Below are 24,191 nucleotides of genomic sequence, written 5' to 3' on the forward strand. Positions count from 1 at the left end.
TTCAGTTTATTATCAAGAGTGCTGGGGACATTACCTTGTTGCTTATAGATTAAGGGTCCCTCCTATTGTTCCTGTGCACCGGTCATTATATAATCTATATTCTACTTAGGAGTGCTGCCTGTAACACCGTACTTCTTGTATGGCAAATGTTAATAGCAGCTAGGAGACAGAAAAACCTCTAACTCATTTCTCAACTATGGGCGCTTTGTCAAAGATGCTTTAGAGTTTTTTTTCTGCCTTCTAGCTGCTATTAACATTTGCCATTTGCTAATGAATTGATATTAGATCGTATTTGCACTCTAACCCTTATGTCCACGGATCTGTACACCACCATGTTTTTATTTTTGCTCTATTTTTTTGGCTTTCAAGCTTTTCCTTAATTTCCCACCTACGCCATCTTTTTATCAATAAGTTATCAAAGTTTTAGTTATTATAATGTTTATATGTTACTCCCAAGTTGTTTAATTTATTTTTACCTGCTGGTACATTTTGTATGGTTTCCTTAAATCCCAGTCACAACCTAAACGACAACCAAAGCAGAATAAAGAAAATGTTCCGAACGCTCCAAAGGTTAAGAACCCTCAGCCTTATTATGTAAAGAAGAAATTCGGTGCCGTTAGCACACTGCAAGTCAAGTGGAATCCTGGTCCTCTCTTTGCACCCACCCCCGCCCACCTGCTCCACCAACCATCCTCGAGGCTGCTGTCCTGGCCAACCCAGGCTCACCTGCTCCACTAACCATTCTCGATGCTGCTCTCTTGGTAACCCCTGGGTCACTTGCTCCCCCAACCATCCTCGACACTGCTCTCCTGGCAACCCCCGGCTCACCTGCTCCACCAACCATCCTCAACGCTTCTGTCCTGGCAACCCCCGGCTCACCTGCTCCACCAACCATCCTCGACGCTGATCACCTGGCAACCCCCTGGTCACCTACTGATGCAGCGGCCGTTATTCAAACACTTCACGTGTCATGTACATCGGAATCCCGATTTGAAACCGCGGGATGAATTCCAGCCTTCCCGCACTAAGATGGGAGCGCGGCAAGTGCAGAAAAATGAATTTTAGTGTTCTGGCTTTTAAAAACATGAAATTGACACAGTAGCACAGTAGCACAGTACTGTACACATTACAATTCATCCATTTTATTGCAAACAAAGAAACAGAATCCCCGAAATTCAAACAAAACATCTGCGATAGGCGCGGTTGCCTATGCGATTGTCGCATTCTTGCTGCGTGGGGAACAGCAGAGAACTCAAAATCGGCACGTGATGTGTTCAAATAACGGCCGCTGCATCAGTACCCCCTGGTGACCTCCTCCACCCATCCCTGACAACTCTACGGTGCAAAAGGTTGATTTTTTTTGGAGACCATGTTGAATATGGATATGCGCATGGAGAAGATCGAAAATAACATGGAGAAGATGGAAAGGAACATGGAGAAGATGGAAAGGAACATGGAGAAGATGGAAAGGAACATGGAGAAGATGGAAAGGAATAATGTGGGGATGTATTCTTTGCTGCGAGTTTCTGTCCCTGTATGTCCGACGCAGGAGCAGGATGGTGGCCTGCATGATGTGACCTTCACACTTCCATCACCAAGCCCCCCACACTCACCCCATCCATCAGCAGAATACGTGTGCCTGTATGCCTTTGAGGATGAGATGACATCCCTGGTAAGGCCACGACAGGAGGAAAGCATCCTCCCAGACTGCCTACCCTCGCCCACTGCCAGAAGTACACCAGCACCCAGGATTGTAACGCTGCCAGACATCATCTTGACCGACCTGACCCAGCACGCCCAGGAGAAATACAAAACTGGATGTGGTGGTGTAGGCCAGAAATTTGCCCTGTCCATCCTTAAACACCACGTCAGTTTTGAGATGTCAAGAGTTTGGACCCACAGTGTAAATAATGAATGAAATAAAAGAAAGAAGGCTCTGCCAGAAAATTTAAGAAAGACCATTTTGAATGAAGTGGAGCGTTATTTCCATGTTACCCCTATAGTTATGAGAGCTGTGAGAAAAACTGTTGAGGCATACATGGGCTCATGCTTGGAGTGGCACCCCTCTTGCTAATGACTTTTCCCAAACTCTACAGTAGTGCAAATGTTACTGTACCAGTAATGAAAAAGTTTTTCATCCATCCCTAAATAACATTTTTTACATTGATTTATTGTTTAATGTGTTTAATAATTTTCAGTTTTTTTGTTATTGTTTTGAAATATTGTTATTGTTAATAATTTATTTATGTACAGTACAGTAAGTACTGTATGGCACTCAAACTAAACATGTCTGCAGTAATTGTTTCTTTTAATTTTCATTTTCAGAACTGCAGCAGTGAAAAAAGGAAGGTGGGGAGGATGTGTAAGATTATAGTACTATGTTCATGTACAAACCAGCCTATATCTTACACAAACCCCCCTCTTCCACCCTCTCTCAGTAGTTACTGTATAGATATTCATTTGTGCAAAAACATTTAAAAAAAATGTGTTTTAAAAAAAATCTTTTGAAATATTGTTATTGTTTAATCATTTATTTCTGTTAATCAGGCACAGGAAAGTATAACTTCTTTTGTGCAAAAAAAGTGTTTTTAAAAAATCTTTTGAAATATTGTTATTGTTTAATAAAAAAAATATATTCATGGTGTGGTGGATATAGGAGTTTGAGCTATCTGGGAATATGTGTGTTAATCAATTTCTGATGTCAAATGGTATAATCAGTATTGCCAAAATATCAGGGCCCATGTATGGGCATCCAACAAGCCAAAAATAAAATAGCAGCAAGGTGAAAATCTCCTGGTAGATGCAAATGCAGGAGTACTCCAAAAGTGGGTGAATAACATGCATAAGAGCCCACAAAATGTATGGTATCCCTGTTGGCCAATTTCTCAGGATTCGCAGAAATTGCTCCACACTATCAGCTTTTGAGAGTGAAGCATAGAAAATGAGAGATAGATTCCGGGAGAGAGGCTATAGCCACCGGTCTATCACGAGAGCCTATCGGAGAGCTAAATTCACTGATAGGAACTCTCTATTGAGCGTTAATCGGACACAAGTTCAGGACTCTAAACTCATCAGATTTGGAGGAACCTTTAACAACCAGTGGTCTGAAATTAATACTATACTTAAGAGACACTGGTCCATCCTCACTGAGGATCCTGATCTTAGTGATGTCCTGCTATCCACACCCACTCTGGTCAGTAGAAGAGCTCTGAACTTAAAAGATCAATTAGTTCACAGCCATCTCAGACCAACTGTGCTCAATACCTGGTTAAATAATAGATCCACCGGCAATTTTAAATGCCAGGGCTGTAAAGCCTGTACTCATATCTCCCCATCTAACATCTTCCACAATTGGAATAACACGAAATCTTTCAAGGTGAGGCAGTTTATTAACTGTAGAACCAAAGGTGTGATCTATCAAGCCATTTGTCAGTGCACCAAAAAATACATTGGCAAAACAATAAGAGAGTTTCGCCAGCATATTTTGGAACATCTAGGAGCTATACGCAACCATTTGGACACCCCCCTAGCTAACCATATACACCATGTGCATGATAGTGATATTACCAACCTACGCTTTATGGGGATAGAGAGTGTACCCACTGGCCCAAGAGGGGGAGACTGGAATCGTCTCATACTGCAAAAAGAGTCCAAATGGTTTTATGTTTTGGGCACTCTCGCGCCTAGAGGGATCAACAAAGGTTTTTTATTTTCTCTCTTCATTTAGATCAACATTGTTTTCCCTCTCTCCTCTACATGCCTCCACCAATTATTTCATTTAGATCCATTACTATTACTTACCTGGTCTTCATCTGGTTTTAGTATAATTTATGCATATATATATTTTTATTTTATTTTATTTATGTTTCAGCATCTAGTACCCTCCACAGCTCTTAATTAATATTATCACACATTGCTTGTTTTAGATCTTTATTTCCATACTCCTTCATTCACCCATTCAGTCACCTCTCTCTCCATGGCTGCTGATTACCTGTACTAGAAACATGTGGTTATACTCAGTTGCCTTCGCTGCATCATTGGTTAATCACACTATATAAACCTCCCTCATAGCACCCCACGTCACCACCTTTGAAAAAGAGCCTCAGCGAAACGTGCGTCAGGTGGGAGGCAGCTACTGGACTGACGTCATGACGTTAGGACGTTCACACGCAGGGCAGAGGGTGAGAGGCACTGTTGAGTGCCGGTCTGTTCGCAATTCAATATCATGTTGATTTGACTGCTATACTTTGCACTAATGGCTGTAACTAACGCTATATAACTTTTACTGAGCTAATCTTAGCAACCATTGCCTCTTTAGCCATGACGATGGTTTTTGAAGAATTATAACCATCGCTGCAATAAGAGATTGCTATAGAGTGGTTATAATTATTCCCTCTGGAGTGCTACATTGCATTTGAATAGCAGCTGTTGCATTCAGTGTGATTGACACACTTGCGAACCCACCCCCTGAGTGCATATGTTTATGTTTTCACCACAGTATCTTTATTGCCATCTAATTATCTTTAGTGTGCCCCTGAGAATTCCACCTTTAAACTCCAAAAAGGGCTATCTGTCGCCCATATAAACAGCCGGAGCCTGCTGCCCAAACTAGACGAACTAAGGGCATGGTGCCTTATGCATAAACCTAAAGCCATCGTTCTTACAGAAACATGGCTATCCCCTAAAACCCCTGATGCACATATTGCCATTCAGGGATACTCCATTTTTAGGAGAGATAGGTCAAAGAGAGGAGGAGGGGTGTTATTTTATATTGCAGACACCTTACAATTTACACTGTTAAATTGCCCACCAAGCCCACCCTCTTTTGAAACTCTAGTTGGCAAAATCTGCCTCCCCTTTTCTAAGCCCATCTTGCTCGCTGCCATCTACCGCCCCCCTAAAGCCCCTCTACAATCCCTGACTGATATCACCCAATTTCTTGGCTCCATTTCCTCTCTGAATGAGAAGAGTGAGCTGCTAGTTCTAGGGGATTTCAACTTCAATTGGCTTGACCCTAAAAACCACAAAATCCAGATACAACTCAAGTCACTTAACCTATCACAACTAATTTCCCAACCCACACGGATAAACCCGAAATCGCATAACCATTCCTTGATAGACTGGATTCTCTCCTCAAACCCCAGCAGAATCCAATCCTCTGGCATCCTTCCTGATATTTTCAGTGACCATGCAATAGTGTACTGTGTAAGGAAAATTAAACCGCCCCATTCAAGCCCTAAAGTTCTCCTCAGTAGAACATTTAAAAACTTTAACCCACAACAGTTTCTGGATGACCTTACCAACTGCCCATGGCACAGAATCGATTTAATTCCCGACCCCGATTCTGCGCTCGACTATTTCCAATCCAAGTTCTTAAAACTCTGCGATACCCATGCTCCACTACGCAAAATAAGGGTACGGGGGGCCCACCTTCCATGGGTTACAACTGACCTTATAGCACTCTACCAGTTCAGGGATGCCTTGTGGAAAAGCTACAAAGTAACTGGCACTACCAAGGATCTCAATCACTACAGATGCATGCGGAACATGTGCACAATGCAAACAAGGCATGCAAAAGCACAATATTACTCTGACAATCTCCACCAAAATACATCAAACCCAGCTAACTTCTGGAAGGTTATCAACAATATATTCCAGCCTCCAAACCATCAACAACCAAGTAATATCACTAAGGGGGATATTACTCTGACAAACCCCACTGACATTGCAAATGCATGCAATGATTACTTTGTGGGGTGTGCCACTAACTTATTAGCGAAACGCAGCACAAACCCCAAACATGAATCTCATCCTGGGAGTATCCCTACAGTCCCACCCCCTCCCAACACTGCCCACAATTTTCAATTTAGCCCAGTATCTGAAGAGGAGATTACACAAGCGCTCCTCAAACTAAAACTAAGCAGCCAATGTGGACCCGACTTACTACAATCTAGGTTCCTACGACTTGGTGCCCCAGCCATTGCCAAACCAATTGCGTCCATAGTCAACTCTATCCTGTCTGCAGGCCATATCCCTAAGACCTGGAAAACTGCCAGAGTTGTCCCAATCTTCAAAAGTGGGGACAAAAACACTGTCTCAAACTACAGGCCAATCTCACTTCTCCAAATTCTATCCAAAGTTATGGAAAAATGTGTCCACTCCCAATTAAGCGATTTCTACACGAAGACACATTTCCCTAGCCAATTCCAATCTTGGTTTCGTCCCAAACACTCCACCGTAACTACCCTGCTAAAAGTTTGCAATGAAATCCAGTGTGGAATGGAACGGGGACAACTCACTGGTGCAGTATTCCTAGATTTTGCAAAGGCTTTTGACACAGTTGATCATGTTATCCTGCTTAACAAACTCCAGAGCTCTGGAATAGGGAAACATGCTTTAAACTGGTTTCAGTCCTACCTATAAGGAAGATCCCAACATGTGTCCATCTCAGGCCCTAACTCCAACCCCCTGGATATCACCTGTGGTGTCCCGCAAGGCTCTGTTCTGGCGCCCCTACTCTTCTCAGTGTTCATTAATGATCTTCCCACAGCTTGTAAGGAAGTCTCAATACACATGTATGCAGATGACACAATCCTATATGCACACAGCCATAGCCTCTCTGACCTTCAACACATACTTCAGTCTGACTTTTTGAGACTCGAAAACTGGATTTCCCAAAACAAACTGTTTTTAAACACTGACAAGACTGTAACAATGGTATTTGGGACCAAGACTAAATTTGTAAAGATTCCAGTGACTGAGCTCCTGATTAGAACCAACGCTAACACCACCCTAACACCTGTCACTAGTTTTAAATACCTGGGCTTATGGTTTGACTCCCACTTAACATTCGGGATGCACATTGATACCCTGACAACCAAGACCTATGCCAAACTAGGGGTACTTTACAGGAACAAATCCTCCCTAAGTCTCCTGGTCAGAAAGCGTATTGCACAGCAGATGCTAATGCCAATTATTGACTATGGAGACATAGTATATGGCTCGGCTCCTCAAACCCACCTTAGCAAACTTGATACCCTCTACAATTCAATTTGTCGTTTTGTTCTCCAATGCAACTACAACACACATCACTGCGAAATGCTCAAAGAACTAGATTGGTCATCACTAGAGTCTAGGCGCAAAGTTCACCTATCCTGTCTCACCCTCAAATACTTTCTGGGCAAGCTACCCAGCTACCTGAACAAGCTCCTCACCCCTACCACATGCAACACCTATCACCTGAGATCAGACTTCAAAAGACTATTCATGGTCCCAAGGCTCAACAAAGTATCCGGACGTTCCTCCTTCTCCTTCCGTGCACCCCAAAACTGGAACAACCTACCAGAGACTCTCATATCCACCACCAGCTTAAGTTCTTTCAAATCTAAGGCTGTCTCACACTTTAATCTGGTCTGTAACTGTTTCATACGCTCATAATATACATTTTCTTTAACTGTGCATGCAATGTCTTGTATATAATGTATACCCTGTTCATTTATGTAACTGTACTTGTAACCATGTATTATTTGTTTTACTCTGTGCCCAGGACATACTTGAAAACGAGAGGTAACTCTCAATGTATTACTTCCTGGTAAAATATTTTATAAATAAATAAATTCCACATTAACTAGGAGGCTATAACTTGATACGGACTCGATCCGTGCCTCAGAGCCATTTAACACATTTTGTGGGCTCTTATGCATGTTATTCACCCACTTTTGGAGTACTCCTGCATTTGCATCTACCAGGAGATTTTCACCTTGCTGCTATTTTATTTTTGACTTGTTGGATGTCCTTACATGGGCACTGATATTTTGGCAATACTGGTTATACCATTTGACATTACTTTGTCTGTACCATCTGTGTATCAATATGTTAACTTTCATATGCCATACACTTCTAATTTATTCCATGGTCAGTCCTTTTGTTACCTCTTTTGACTATACAGGCTTTTTAACTATTTTCATTGCTGGACTAGGGGGTTGTTTCCTCACTATTTGTGACTCCCCTTTCTGCTAATAAGCAGTGTTACCTTTCTCCCCTATGTCTCAGTTTTTGTATAGAGCACTTTAAGTTTGTTTTATATGTTGTGTCACCAGTGTTAGTTGTCTATCCCTTGAATATTTCACCATTTATTTTATATTATATGAATAAAGTATTGCTTATTAAATAATTCATCATTACATCCCAACTACAACAAGTGCTGTAAAAAGGGTGTTCTTGTCTCCCTGTTCTCTATTGTATTTTCAGAGCTGCAGCCCCCTATCTCCCCGATCTCACCCCCATTTTGCAATGCCATAATGAAGAGAAAGACAAGAGCTACTGTATTTTTGTATAATTCATTAAAAAATAAAATTTATTTTTTGACCGACCCCCTATTGCAGACCTGAAATTCTTATGAACAGTTCAACAAAGCATCTCACTTCACATAATGTAATGAAAGGGCATTTCTCTTAACGGTTATTAAAAAAAAAGTCCAAATGAGATATACAGTACAACACAGTACAGTGTGATACACGCATGCGCATACCAGTAAAAGAAAAACAGTATTTACTGTTGCAAAAGTTGAAAGCATTGATTAATAAATAATACAATAGAATAAAAGATATACATTTTTATTTTTGGTGTTTAGAAGAAAAGTTGCGCAATGCAACGTACTGTAGAACAGTAGTGATGATGGCAGTACTGTACAATGTAAAAAAAAGAATTGAATATTAAAACAGCCGCATACTGTACAGTATAAGGTTTTCTATAAAGCTCACAATTGTTCTATCAATAAAAATGGCACTGTCACTAAATGTTTGCCTACTTGACAAACAATGCGCAAGCAACTTTTTAAAAGAGCGATATTAGAGGTCCATCCAAATCCCTTCTTTTGTCTTTTTCTGCTTGATGTCAAAGTTTCTTTTCTGGGGAAAAACAAACAAATATGCTATTATGACTGGTTTTGCCATGCGTCAAGTCGCGTCACTGGGAATTAAAGCAGCTGTTCAAGCAATATCCTTCATGAGTGTCTGTACAATGAGAACAAACTTCTGATTGTCTCTGACTCTTGAGCCCCGCCCTCTCCATACATTTTTAAGCTGCAGCAGCATCACGTACTTTGGCGGCCAATCAAATCATTCTTCAAAGTGCACTCAACAAAGAAACGTCCCCTCAACTTGCATACAGTATTGTATTGATGCACATGCAGTACTGTACTGTAAAGTACATACAGTTTTGTTTAAAAAATAATTTTGTTTTGACACACGGCAGCTTGAACTGCAGCTCCAAACTTAATACTGTCATGTACAGTACAGTATAGTAAAATACAGCGTAGTACATTACTGTATATTTACCTTCATTATAAACTTTGCCAAACGGGTGGTGATGACTCACCGTGACTCCTCAATTCTGCATTATAGTTGACAGGTGACAGCTGGCCTGCTACACTTGCAGTTGACAGCTGATGAAGCTGGAAATCATTTTGGTACTGGTAAATGCAAGCTTGCTGGTACCTGTATGCGAAATCAAGCTCAGGCTGGAAATTTTCCAGGTGTTCTGGCGGGGACAGGTACAAAGGATTGCCGGTCACCAGGTTATCACTGACGGTCGGACCGGCCGGTGCTGGTGCTGTTGCCGGCACATTGCTGGATTGGGATTGACGAATTTTATATGGATTAAAACCGACCTTTCTTCTTTTGAAATTGCCATGATCAAACATAATGTGATATTCTGGCATGACACCCCAATACCTGCAAATCTCTCCGGCAGGAGGGGCAATGCGAAAAAAACACTGATCGTTACTTAAGGTTTTTCTTATCGCACGCTTCCACCCATGAACATCAGGTGAAAACTTGTAAAAATCGTAGTTCGAAATTAAATATTCATATATTTCAGATACAGTCGCCATCTTATCTGCTGCAGCATTAATTGCAGAATATATTATAAATGCGTAACTACAGTCATGTTTTTTATATGTCTGTGGTGTAGCCATAATGTCCACTCAGCCATTGTGCGGGGAAAGAATGTTAAAAAAAGGCACACATTGAGTATTTAATGCTTTTTATTAAGAACGCCTAATTTGATAACGTCTTCGAAAAATCAAGGTCAATTCACAATGGGCCACTGTAAGTATGTACCAGTATAGACGTGGGTGCTATCTGTTTTAAACACCTGCACCCTTACAAAGTAGCAAAGTTCCATACACATAACAATTCAATACAATTCATTAATTTCATTAATTTCCGCCACCTGCGGATACGCAAAGAATAGCACCCAAATTATAATTCATTAACTTCTGCCACATGGCAGATACGCGAAGAATTGCATCCAAAGTAACAAGAAACCATTTAATTAAACAGATTAACCGCGTGTGGCTGCCCGGTGCCGGATTGCGCGAACGCGACATGAATAGTGGTCAAATGCAGAAATACCGAAAAGAATACCGCAATCAACACGAAAACTGATTCAAGATGTGTTTGAATAACGGCCTCTGCATCAGTATAACCTCCCGAAATTAGGGGGGGGGGGAGGGGAGGGGAGGAAATCCAATACCTGTTAGCAGAGAGGAGCATATGGCGTGTGTGCATGAATGGCTGAAAAAACCTTGCGCTAAGCCTCCATGCTAGTGGATGCCTCGTGGGCCCACATCATAATTTAAACTTACTAGGCTATTCCAAAACACTGAGTGTTTGTAACACAGTATAACCGTGGTGCTATGAGAAAAATGACCGTTATGTCATTACTACCCGAAGCGTTTCGTTCTGACATGAATTTCTTCGGGGATGGGCGTACCTCTGTTCCTGCTGGTAATAATATACATATGGGTTGCCATAGCAACCTCGTTGTAATAGAACCTATCACGAGGTAATCGCTGTATTCAACCGTACAGCTAATGCAGTTTATTTTATTTAATTACAGAGGTAAGCTTGGTTTACAGTGGCGGCCGACCCGAGTCTAAATCGGCTAGATCCACGATTTTCAGATTATCCCAGTTATGTGCGGTTTTGTGTAATTTTCGCCCGGAGGGAACTGCTTTATTTTCGCGCTCGTTATATTAGCATTTTATTCTCGCTGTCTGCAATATTGCAATGCCGTGTAAAAACTCAGGGGGGCATTTGCGAGCTGTTGTCTTGGAAGTCTAATACCTTCGCAGTTCAACCTATGTCAGTACACAGTCTGTGTGTACGCGCGCAGTAATTGTAAATTTGCATATTTAAAGTATACATGCATTTGCAGTGCTGTTCTGCAGTACAGTACAGTATGTCTCATTTGAAAATTGTTGAAACGCATAGGTGTGTACTGTACTGTAACAGTGTCACATTTCGGCATATACAGCGCTCTCCCCTCGCTCGGGATAATTAACTGCACTGCAGGGTATTTCAATTTCTTATCTTCTGTGCAATGCAGTACATCTCTCCCACACCATTCCTTTGAACGTGTGTCTGGTTTAAAACACATTCCAGCTTGACAGCAGGAATTTACTGCGCATGCGCCTGTAACTTCGCCCACCACTGCTTTCTTGCCTGAGTGAGTGACCAAATTTTTTTTTAAATTTTTATTGTCATTTTTTTAGTTTTATTTTCTCCACAAGAGACTGCAAAACCCATCTTACTGTATTACGATAATCAATCTGTGCTGTAGCTTTTGACTGTGACCCTGCACATGGTTGATTTGTGTGCTTTTTACGTACTCTATTTGGGGGTGTATTATTATGATGAACTGCCTTATGAAATTAAAGTATGTCTTATATAGCTTTGAACTTCATGCGGCTGTCTTTATGTTTGGAATCTTGCTATTGTGTTTTTAATCCGTCCATAGCCGAGCTTCAAAGACTCACTGCGCCAGCGTGTAATCCTTGGGTAAAAGGGGACGATAGACAGCACTCTGATGGTGTTAAATATATGCAATTGCAGGGTGCACGGAACAAAAGGGGACCCTTATTCCCCTGTATAGTACTAACAAATCTACGTAAGTACCAGCACTCACTGTCTAATAGCTAAATGATGAAAACAGTTGTAATGCAGAATAAACATTTAATAATAAAATGAACCAGAAATAAATCAAATGTGTTTGCAGAAACCAGTATCACAAATGGGCATGTCACAAAGTGAGGGGTGGGGGGGGGGGAAAGAAGGAAAAGGGGAAAAAACATGAAACACAAGGAATATACACAAAAAAACGGAGAACGGAAAGTATGCTAGGGGGGCGACGTTTCGAGGGACTACCTCTTCATCTGGCCCATTCCCCCTGGTCCAAAAGGACCGAGAGGTACTTCCCTAAGCCTCCCTTCCCCTATACCTGGTCAAATCAGACACCCCTGAAAATAGCTAGTAAACATATAGTGTAAGCTAAATACAGCTAAACAGCTAATAGCAGGGCAGCAAGAATCCACTAATGGTACAGTTAAAGCTGAACACAGCTTGCAAGAAAGCAGCTTGCAAATGAGCACCAAGAGTCCACACAGTCAGTGAAAGGTTAATGAGAAAAATAAATGAAGTGGTCAAACCCTCAGTGGCTCTGCTCCTTCAGCTGCTCGTGTGGAGTGCTGAGGGATGAGATAGCAATCTCAGCTGCTATATGTAGTAGCTCTGGCGTCAGAGTGACGTCACGTGATTCTCCTCTTGCAGGCTAGCATCTTGCAGGCTAGCATCTGTCAACGTGGCAGTTCAGAACTGAGCATGCGTCAGCTGTTCTTCCCCTCTGGTCGTGAAGGGACATCACTGCGCATGTGCAAGTAATCCCGATCAGTCTCTGACTCCAGTAGAAAGCAGTCTCATAGTGATGCAGGAGAGAGTGAAGGCAGCACTCCTGGTGGTCAGCACAGCAGCTCCACCTTGTGGTGCTTGATGCTCTCGCAGTCACTTGTAGGAAAAACATAAACAGGGATGTAGAGCACAGTGAGATTAGTACTGATTCAATACTTGGAGTCAATATATGACCCTGTCTAGATGAAAGGTACCAGATAACCCCCTTCACTAAGAGACCCAGTGAAATGGATAAAATCAATGTAATATAAAGTTCTGAATAAACCTTAATTGATAATCCATAGGAAAAAAGACTGAATAAGTCACTGAAAGAGAAGAGATCAGAGACTTACCCACAGTTAAGGGACTGGACAGAGGTAGGTAGAAATGACTAAGGTGTCTGGATGGATCACTCACAAGCCAAAATCCATACGATGCCAAACTTACACTCCATGATCTATAGAGCAATTAGACCCGTAGTGTGCTGTCGGTCCAGGTCTGGTGGGGAGGATGTCATGCGGAACCTAAGTGGCTAAATCGGAGGGACACTAAAGGCACTACACGGTGTGTAATGATCCATACCAATCAGAAATAACAACTAAGGTCCATTTCTTTATTAATGCCTCTTGGGCTTACCGTATCTAGGCGCCTTATCCATTGTGTTTCTCTCTGTAATAGCATCCTCTGTAGGTCACCTCCGCGCTATCAATGACCTGGTAACTCAGCTGGCTGGCATTATGCCCTGCTTGTGTGAATTGATGGGCAACTGGTGCGTCAGGATCACCCCTGCGGATGGCTGCTTTGTGCTGTCGAATTTGTGCTGTCGAATCCGAATCCTATCCTTCACCTGTTGCGTCGTCTCACCCACATAACCAAGTCCACACGGGCATTTAATGAGATATACTACGTTTTTAGACATACATGTGTAGAAATCCTTAATCTGGTACATCTGTCCAGTATGGGGATGTCGAAAAGTGAGACCCTCTTGCATACTATTGCATTGACTACAGTTCAAACATCTATAGCAGCCCAACTTAGGGGTGCCCAGGAAAGTCTGTCGCCTCTCAGTACCCCCAATGTCCGCTCTCACAAGTCTATCTCTGATATTTCTACCCCTTTTATAGGAAAACAGGGGTTTGAGTGTGAAGGCTGAAGATAGGAAAGAATCATTTTGTAATAAAGGCCAATGCCTAAGTATGATATTTTTAATTCTACCTGATTGAGTGTTGAAGGTAGTCACGAAAGATATTGAAAATTGTTTCCCTGGGCGGTCACCCTGTGGTGTACCTCTTAAGAGGTTCTCCCTAGGGATGGCCTCTGCCTTATCACCTTGTGTCTTCAATAATGATTTAGGGTACCCTCTTTTCCTAAATGTATCCTGCATTATGTCTAGGGTATCCTTAACACCATCAGGGGTACTGATAATTCTTTTAGTCCTTAGAAATTGACTGTATGGTAGACCACGTGTCGTACCAGGGGGGTGAAAACTGCTATAATGCAATAGATTGTTTCTGTCCGTAGGTTTGGTGTACATATTGGATTCCAGTCTATTGTTCACAACCGAGATGGTCGTATCCAAAAAGTTAACAGAGATGTCACTAAACTGACATGTGAACCCGATAGTGTCTCTTGCCTTGTTGATGTCAGAGATAAATGACAACAGTGATCCCACATCCCCTAGCCATATCAGGAACACATCGTCGATGTAGCGCACCCACATATGCCCATGGTTGATGAACCCTGGATGAGGATAAATAAATTCTTCCTCAAATCTTGCCATAAAGATATTAGCATATGTGGGTGCGACATTCGACCCCATGGCCGTCCCTTGCACCTGGATGTAGAAGGTATCCTCAAAGAGAAAATAATTCTCCTTGAGGATAATCCCTAGAAGATCTAAAATCAGCATGCGTTCCCTCGGTGTATATAAGCCTCCAGAGGCCAACGTCTCCTTTACAGCTGTAATCCCTGCATCATGTGGAATAGAAGTGTACAGGCTATTGACGTCAAGGGTAGCCAGTAAAACACTAGTAGTGAATGGTGGGATTAGAGCTATCTTGTTCAAAAAATGTGATGTATCTTGAATAAAAGACCTGGCGTTATCCACAAACGGTCTCAGTAATTTGTCCAAGAAAATTGCACAGGGCTGAAAGATTGAGTCTGTACCGGCTACTATGGGTCTGCCAGGGGGGGATACTAGGCTCTTGTGTATCTTTATGAAAAGTTCAGTCCGCGCTCTGGCTCTTTAAACTTGGAGTGTTGGTCCCTCTCAGTTCTCTTGCTGCTTCTGTGTTTATGAGGTGTCTCCCCCACCTCCAAATGTGGTCTCCACCGGAACCCCGATGGTGATACCAATATCAGCAAAACAAGAAAAAACACAAAAGCGCACCAAGATGAGAGATAGATATTGTATTAGCAACAAATAATAAAATTAGTAACTTACATATAAAATTTCTTTAATAATCCCCGATTCTGGTGTCTATCACAGGAGTAGGGCATCACATAGGAAGTATGAAGGGTAATCTCAGTTCTGAGAGATCAGACCCGCGCGCTGGGGCTGTCTCTGTTTCCTCTCCTGTCCTCCACGTGTGGTAGCGTGGTGCAGAGTGTAGCACACATGTGCAGGAACGGGGCCTTCAATAGGTGTCCTTAGGATGCCTGTCCGTTTTTGATAGCATAGAAACGATCGGAAATAAGCAGGAACGGTACACTTGAGTGTGTACTGGTGGTGGGTAGTAAAACCGCCAGCCACAACAGTCGCGACGCGTTTCGTTTAACAAAGTAAACTTCTTCAGGCAAAGAAGTTTACTTTGTTAAACGAAACGCGTCGCGACTCCGTTTTTTTGTGTATATTCCTTGTGTTTCATGTTTTTTCCCCTTTTCCTTCTTTCCCCCCCCCACCCCTCACTTTGTGACATGCCCATTTGTGATACTGGTTTCTGCAAACACATTTGATTTATTTCTGGTTCATTTTATTATTAAATGTTTATTCTGCATTACAACTGTTTTCATCATTTAGCTATTAGACAGTGAGTGCTGGTACTTACGTAGATTTGTTAGTACTATACAGGGTAATAAGGGTCCCCTTTTGTTCCGTGCACCCTGCAATTGCATATATTTAACACCATCAGAGTGCTGTCTATTGTCCCCTTTTACCCTTAGATTTTGACCCTTTTGATAGACGAGCACCTGTGCTATTGTTGTGACCCAATGTCACTATCACAGGATACTGTTACCCCCGCAGCAAATGCCAATACATTTACTTACTCGGACGTGGACGCAGCACGTATAGCCACGCTCTGTTTGGGAGACAGGGATTTGCTAGCTGAGGATAATCCCACAGATATCCCTGTGGATTTAGAGAGAAGTTTGAAACAGAAAATAAAACTGGAATTACATGCAACCACTCTAGCGGAGTACTTTAGAGTTAAGCGTATTCCCAGGGGTCTTCGGTCTAATCTGAGACCTACGTTGTTTGCAGACCAGAAAGACTTTTGCATTAAATGGGAAGGAATTTTAAATAAATGTTCCTTAGACTTAATGATTTTAACCATAGAACAGATTCAGGGCACTCTAGTAGAAACAAAGGCTGAGGTTATTAGATTACAAGAGGCTCTAAAAACCTCATTAACAGAGACTGAACTTAATAGTTTGAAGAAAAGTTTAGACGACAAGCTTTCTGCGTTTAGTAGAGACATAGAGACACGCAAAAGGCAGAAATATCTTAGAGATACACGTGATTACTCCAGTAACAAAGTATACACATGGCAATGGAGGACCCAGCAACAGAGAGAATACAAACGGTGGAGGGCACCCAGGTCCCATCCAGGTACACAGCCGGATCCAGACTTCATGGATTCCACTGGGAGCAATTCATCTACAGGGGTTCCCCATTTTTTAGAGCAGAGACCCCCGCGGGGCCGACACGGAGGCCGCGGCGGGCAGGGAGAAAGCACCGAAGTTCATGCAACATCAGGGAGAGGAATGCAGACGCGGTCACAGATCCATTGGTAGTTAACATCTCTGGTAAGACCTTTACTGATGAGCAATTGAAGGTGTTAAACAAAGGCCTTTCGTTTGTACCCACAAACCCCCTTGATATCTTTGAGCTTGATGTTGACCTGGCTCGCTTCTACAGGAACCTCTGCCTTAAGGGGTTCTTTTTGAAGCACCCCTGTTCTTCATCACCTTCAGATAATGATGTTACAGTTGACTCTCCTTTTCACCTTCTCACAGATGGATGTAAAGTTAAGGGTAAATTTAATCCCCCACCTACCAATCACACGATAGAGACATACATCTCCTTGGTACAGAAGGATATAGACTCTCTTAAAACAAATAAGAGAGGGCCCAAGAATACTAATTTTTCTAAGAAAGAAAAGGCCATTATCACGGAGTTAGAGTCTGATTCAGATATTATTATCAAACCAGCTGACAAAGGAGGGGCAATAGTGATAATGAATCGGTCAGATTATAGGAAAGAAATATTGAGACAATTAGAGGATACGAGTAATTATAGGGTCATTGATCATAATCCGCTCTTTGATGTTACTAGGAGGATTTCAGAGGTTGTAGAGATGGCCTATGAGGGCTGCGTAATCACTAAAAAACAAAAGGACTTCATTATGAAAAAAGATCCTATTACCCCGGTATTTTATATATTACCAAAGATACACAAGAGCCTAGTATCCCCCCCTGGCAGACCCATAGTAGCCGGTACAGACTCAATCTTTCAGCCCTGTGCAATTTTCTTGGACAAATTACTGAGACCGTTTGTGGATAACGCCAGGTCTTTTATTCAAGATACATCACATTTTTTGAACAAGATAGCTCTAATCCCACCATTCACTACTAGTGTTTTACTGGCTACCCTTGACGTCAATAGCCTGTACACTTCTATTCCACATGATGCAGGGATTACAGCTGTAAAGGAGACGTTGGCCTCTGGAGGCTTATATACACCGAGGGAACGCATGCTGATTTTAGATCTTCTAGGGATTATCCTCAAGGAGAATTATTTTCTCTGTGAGGATACCTTCTACATCCAGGTGCAAGGGACGGCCATGGGGTCGAATGTCGCACCCACATATGCTAATATCTTTATGGCAAGATTTGAGGAAGAATTTATTTATCCTCATCCAGGGTTCATCAACCATGGGCATATGTGGGTGCGCTACATCGACGATGTGTTCCTGATATGGCTAGGGGATGTAGGATCACTGTTGTCATTTATCTCTGACATCAACAAGGCAAGAGACACTATCGGGTTCACATGTCAGTTTAGTGACATCTCTGTTAACTTTTTGGATACGACCATCTCGGTTGTGAACAATAGACTGGAATCCAATATGTACACCAAACCTACGGACAGAAACAATCTATTGCATTATAGCAGTTTTCACCCCCCTGGTACGACACGTGGTCTACCACAGTGGTGCGCAAACTGGGGGGGTTTGGGGGGGCGCAAGATTATGTAGGGGGGGCGCAGGCTGCGTGCGGGGAAACCTGGGGGCGGGCAGAGCTGTGCCAGAAGCTCCGTGCAGAGGCTGCTTCCAGTTCTCTGCTGTGTCTTGCAGAGGGGGCGGGGCCTTGTAGAGGGGGCGGGGCCTTCCCTGCACACAGACAAGCCCTTCTCCTCCTCCTGTCTTTTACCCACCCGTTTTCAGCAGCACATGGGGGGACCGGAGCAGGTTTAGTTACTCGTGTGTGTGTGTGTGTGTGTGTGTGTGTGTGTGTGTGTGTGTGTGTATATGTATGTGTGTGTAGAAATGTGTGTGTATATGTATGTGTGTGTATATGTATGTGTGTGTATATGTATATGTGTGTGTATGTGTTTTGTATGTATATGTATGTGTGTGTGTGTGTGTATATATGTGTGTGTGTATATATGTGTGTGTGTGTGTGTGTGTGTGTGTGTGTGTGTGTGTGTGTGTATATCTATATATGTATGTGTATGTGTGTGTGTGTGTGTGTGTATATATAAAGTATGTGAATGTGTGTGTGTGTGTGTGTGTGTGTGTGTATATCTATATATATGTGTGTGTGTGTGTTTGTGTGTATATATATGGATTGTTGTGTGTGTGTGTGTGTGTGTTTGTGTGTATATATGTGTGGATGTGTGTGTGTGTGTGTGTGTGCGCGCTGTGCCTGTTGGTTGTCTGTGGGTGTGGGTGTTGGGATTGAGTGTTGTGTGTGTTGGTGGTGATTATGTGAGTGTTGGTTGTGACTGTGTGTGTGTAGTGATTGAGTGTGTGCTGTGTTGGTTGTGATTTGAGTGTGTGTTGTGTGTGTGTTGTGATTGAGTGTGTGTGTTGGTTGTGGGTGTTGTGATTGAATGCAGCGTTGCACAAACTGAGGGGGGGACGCCCCAGGCGCAAGATTATTTAGGCGGGGCGCGTGCAGAAAAAAAACCTGGTTGTGCAGGCGAAAAAGATGTGCGCGCGCGGGCGGCCAAATAGAATAGTGCAGGTGGGGCCACGTGATTCGGAGGTACGCGGAGGAGCACGCCCCAGCGCTGTGATGTCAAACGCCCCTCCCTCCGGTGTCTACCTACAATAGCGCTGTGGTCCTGCTCTCCTCCGCTGGCAGCCTGCCTAGCTGCGATCCTCTTCATGTGAGAGGGTAGGCTGCCACTATATCAATCATACTATGAATGTACAGAAATAATAAAAAAAAGTGTAAACACTTCCCCGCTCGTGCTTGCAAAATTATGCAGGACCCCCTGTGCTCGTGCTTGGAGAGTTTGTGATGTCACCGCTCTCAGCGGCAGCGTGGACGCAGCCTAATTTTGCAAGAGCGAGCTGTTGAAGTATGTAAGTATTTAGGCTGCGCTTATAGTGCCGGCGACGCGACGTCGCCCGAAAACAAATGCATTGTCGCCGCCGCCTCGTGCGCTTATAGTAAGCGTGACGTGGCAACGTGATTTTTTGAAGCCGGCAATATTTGATTTTTAAGGGGCTGTCGCCTCATGTGACAGCCCCTGAACCAATCAATGGCCTGGTCGCCCACGCCGCCGCCGCAAAGCGAAATACAACTTTCGCTAGCGGCGACGGGTGACGTCGCGGGCACTATACGCGCGGCCTTAGACATATTTGTATTTACATTGTATACCGTTTAATAAAGGGTTTTTTTTCATGGGATTTTGATTACATCAGGCAGGGGGGCCCGAGAAATTTCATGGATAAAAAGGGGGGCTCGGCATAAAAAGTTTGCTCACCCCTGGTCTACCATACAGTCAATTTCTAAGGACTAAAAGAATTATCAGTACCCCTGATGGTGTTAAGGATACCCTAGACATAATGCAGGATAAATTTAGGAAAAGAGGGTACCCTAAATCATTATTGAAGACACAACGTGATAAGGCAGAGGCCATCCCTAGGGAGAACCTCTTAAGAGGTACACCACAGGGTGACTGCCCAGGGAAACAATTTTCAATACCTTTCGTGACTACCTTCAACACTCAATCAGGTAGAATTAAAAACATCATACTTAGGTATTGGCCTTTATTACAAAATGATTCTTTCCTATCTTCAGCCTTCACACTCAAACCCCTGTTTTCCTATAAAAGGGGTAGAAATATCAGAGATAGACTTGTGAGAGCGGACATTGGGGGTACTGAGAGGCGACAGACTTTCCTGGGCACCCCTAAGTTGGGCTGCTATAGATGTTTGAACTGTAGTCAATGCAATAGTATGCAAGAGGGTCTCACTTTTCGACATCCCCATACTGGACAGATGTACCAGATTAAGGATTTCTACACATGTATGTCTAAAAACGTAGTATATCTCATTAAATGCCCGTGTGGACTTGGTTATGTGGGTGAGAATACGCAACAGGTGAAGGATAGGATTTGACAGCACAAAGCAGCCATCCGCAGGGGTGATCCTGACGCACCAGTTGCCCATCACTTCACACAAGCAGGGCATAATGCCAACCAGCTGAGGTACCAGGTCATTGATAGTGTGGGGAGAAAGCGGCGCGGAGGTGACCTACAGAGGATGCTATTACAGAGAGAAACACAATGGATAAGGCGCCTAGATACGGTAAGCCCAAGAGGCATTAATAAAGAAATGGACCTTAGTTGTTATTTCTGATCGGTATGGATCATTACACACCGTGTAGTGCCTTTAGTGTCCCTCCGATTTAGCCGCTTAGGTTCCGCATGACATCCTCCCCACCAGACCTGGACCGACAGCACACTACGGGTCTAATTGCTCTATAGATCATGGAGTGTGGGTTTGGTGTCGTCTGGATTTTGGCTTGTGAGTGATCCATCCAGACACCTTAGTCATTTCTACCTACCTCTGTCCAGTCCCTTAACTGTGGGTAAGTCTCTGATCTCTTCTCTTTCAGTGACTTATTCAGTCTTTTTTCCTATGGTTTATCAATTAAGGTTTATTCAGAACTTTATATTACATTGATTTTATCCATTTCACTGGGTCTCTTAGTGAAGGGGGTTATCTGGTACCTTTCATCTAGACAGGGTCATATATTGACTCCAAGTATTGAATCAGTACTAATCTCACTGTGCTCTACATCCCTGTTTATGTTTTTCCTACAAGTGACTGCGAGAGCATCAAGCACCACAAGGTGGAGCTGCTGTGCTGACCACCAGGAGTGCTGCCTTCACTCTCTCCTGCATCACTATGAGACTGCTTTCTACTGGAGTCAGAGACTGATCGGGATTACTTGCACATGCGCAGTGATGTCCCTTCACGACCAGAGGGGAAGAACAGCTGACGCATGCTCAGTTCTGAACTGCCACGTTGACAGATGCTAGCCTGCAAGATGCTAGCCTGCAAGAGGAGAATCACGTGACGTCACTCTGACGCCAGAGCTACTACATATAGCAGCTGAGATTGCTATCTCATCCCTCAGCACTCCACACGAGCAGCTGAAGGAGCAGAGCCACTGAGGGTTTGACCACTTCATTTATTTTTCTCATTAACCTTTCACTGACTGTGTGGACTCTTGGTGCTCATTTGCAAGCTGCTTTCTTGCAAGCTGTGTTCAGCTTTAACTGTACCATTAGTGGATTCTTGCTGCCCTGCTATTAGCTGTTTAGCTGTATTTAGCTTACACTATATGTTTACTAGCTATTTTCAGGGGTGTCTGATTTGACCAGGTATAGGGGAAGGGAGGCTTAGGGAAGTACCTCTCGGTCCTTTTTGACCAGGGGGAATGGGCCAGATGAAGAGGTAGTCCCTCGAAACGTCGCCCCCCTAGCATACTTTCCGTTCTCCGTTTTTTTGTGTATATTCCTTGTGTTTCATGTTTTTTCCCCTTTTCCTTCTTTCCCCCCCCCCACCCCTCACTTTGTGACATGCCCATTTGTGATACTGGTTTCTGCAAACACATTTGATTTATTTCTGGTTCATTTTATTATTAAATGTTTATTCTGCATTACAACTGTTTTCATCATTTAGCTATTAGACAGTGAGTGCTGGTACTTACGTAGATTTGTTAGCGTGTAATCCTTGTTCAGATGGGAGCTATTTAGCTGCTTACTGCGCATGAGTCACCCAACCCCCCCCTCTCCACAGAGTTATTCGACAGACACCTCCACAGAGTCATTCATTTTCTGAAGTTAGTCATTGTGTTTTTAATCAATCCCTAGTTGAGCGTCAATCGCCTCACTACGCCTGCGTGTACTCTAAGCCTCTTTGAGATGGGAGCTAGCTGTTTACTGCACATGAGTCACCCAACCCCCCCCCCTCTCCACAGAGTCGTTAATTTTCTGAATCTTGCCATTGTGTTCTTAATCCGTCCATAGCCGAGCTTCAAAGCCTCACTGTGCATGCGTGTGATCCTTTTTCAGATGGGAGCTATTTAGCTGCTTAGCGGCTTAGCTGCTTACTGCGCATGAGTCACCCAACCCCCCCCCTCTCCACAGAGTCCTTAATTTTCTGAATCTTGCCATTGTGTTCTTAATCCGTCCATAGCCGAGCTACAGTACAAAGCCTTACTGCGCCTGCGTGAAAATCTCTTTGAGACGGGAGCTTTGAGGCTTTGTTTACGGCAACATTTTGGAAAATCCCTTCTCGAATTTGATTTGCACAGAGCATCAACTTGATATTATAATAATAGCAAGTTTTTGTATAGCGCTGTTAGTTACAGTATACGTAGCGCTTTCCAGAGACATTTTGCAGCCACATGTCCCTCCCTGTCCCGTGGAGGTCACAATCTACTGTATGATTTTGGTGCCTGAGGCACAGGGAGATAAAGTGACTTGCTTTTTATGTACTTTATTTGGGGGTTGTATTTGTGGGTTTATTGATCAAATTATTATGATGAACTGCCTTTTGAAATTACTGTACTCTACTCTACAGTATGTAATTTCTTTGAACTGCAGCACAACTAATCCATCATCCCTCCCCCACGCACACACAAACTCTTTTCGACAGACACCTTCACAGAGTCATTCATTTTCTGAAGTTAGTCATTGTGTTATTAATCCGTCCCTAGCCGAGCGTCAATCGCCTCACTGCGCCTGCGTGTACTCTAAGCCTCTTTGAGATGGGAGCTAGCTGCTTACTGCGCATGAGTCAACCAACCCCCTCTCTCCACAGAGTCATTCGAAAGACACCTCCACAGAGTCATTAATTTTCTGAAGTTAGTCATTGTGTTTTTAATTCGTCCCTAGCCGAGCGTCAATCGCCTCACTGCGCCTGCGTGTACTCTAAGCCTGTTTGAGATGGGAGCTAGCTGATTACTGTACATGACTCACCCAACCCCCCCCCCCCAACCCTTTGAGGCGTTGTTTATCGTATCGCTTTGGAAAATCCCTTCTCGAATTTGAAATGTAAATCTTATTTGCACAGCATTGTGAGAATTGAGAGTAAAAAAAACATTAACTGATTCATGTTGTTTTGTCATTCATTCTTATACTGTAGGGGTGGGGGGGTGTGGTTATTGTCAATGATTATGATTACCAGGAATGTGAATAAATATTTATTTTATTTCATCAGGAACAAAAAAATACAAATATACAAATAATCATGAATAATACATAATGCAGTCTTTATTAAGTTCTTCTGGCAGATTAAAATTGGATAAACATTTAGAAAAAATTTGTAAAACATGGAGAAACATGAATTATGCACATTTATAAGAATATTATGTAATAATATATATACACTGTAATGTATAATATATGTATACTGTATATATATATATATATATACAGTATACTGTGCATAGTAATATTATTTTTTCCGTCGTTATCTTGTTCCTCATTCCGTGTACAGTACAGTAGTTCATTGTGAGAGGAGAGGTTTTGTGTACATTAATACTGCTGTTTATATACTGTACATTTGACTGTACAAACATATTAGACTGGACACAACACCCCACCTCCCCCAAGGCCACCCTTTTTTCCTGAAACGACAAGAAAACAAAAAATTAGTGCAGTTACTGTATGTGCGTACTGTATTATGGCATTTTGTGATATGTAGTACTACTTTA

The sequence above is a fragment of the Ascaphus truei genome, chromosome 2 (genome assembly GCF_040206685.1).
Source record: "Ascaphus truei isolate aAscTru1 chromosome 2, aAscTru1.hap1, whole genome shotgun sequence".
In the NCBI taxonomy this organism is placed as follows: Eukaryota; Metazoa; Chordata; class Amphibia; order Anura; family Ascaphidae; genus Ascaphus; species Ascaphus truei.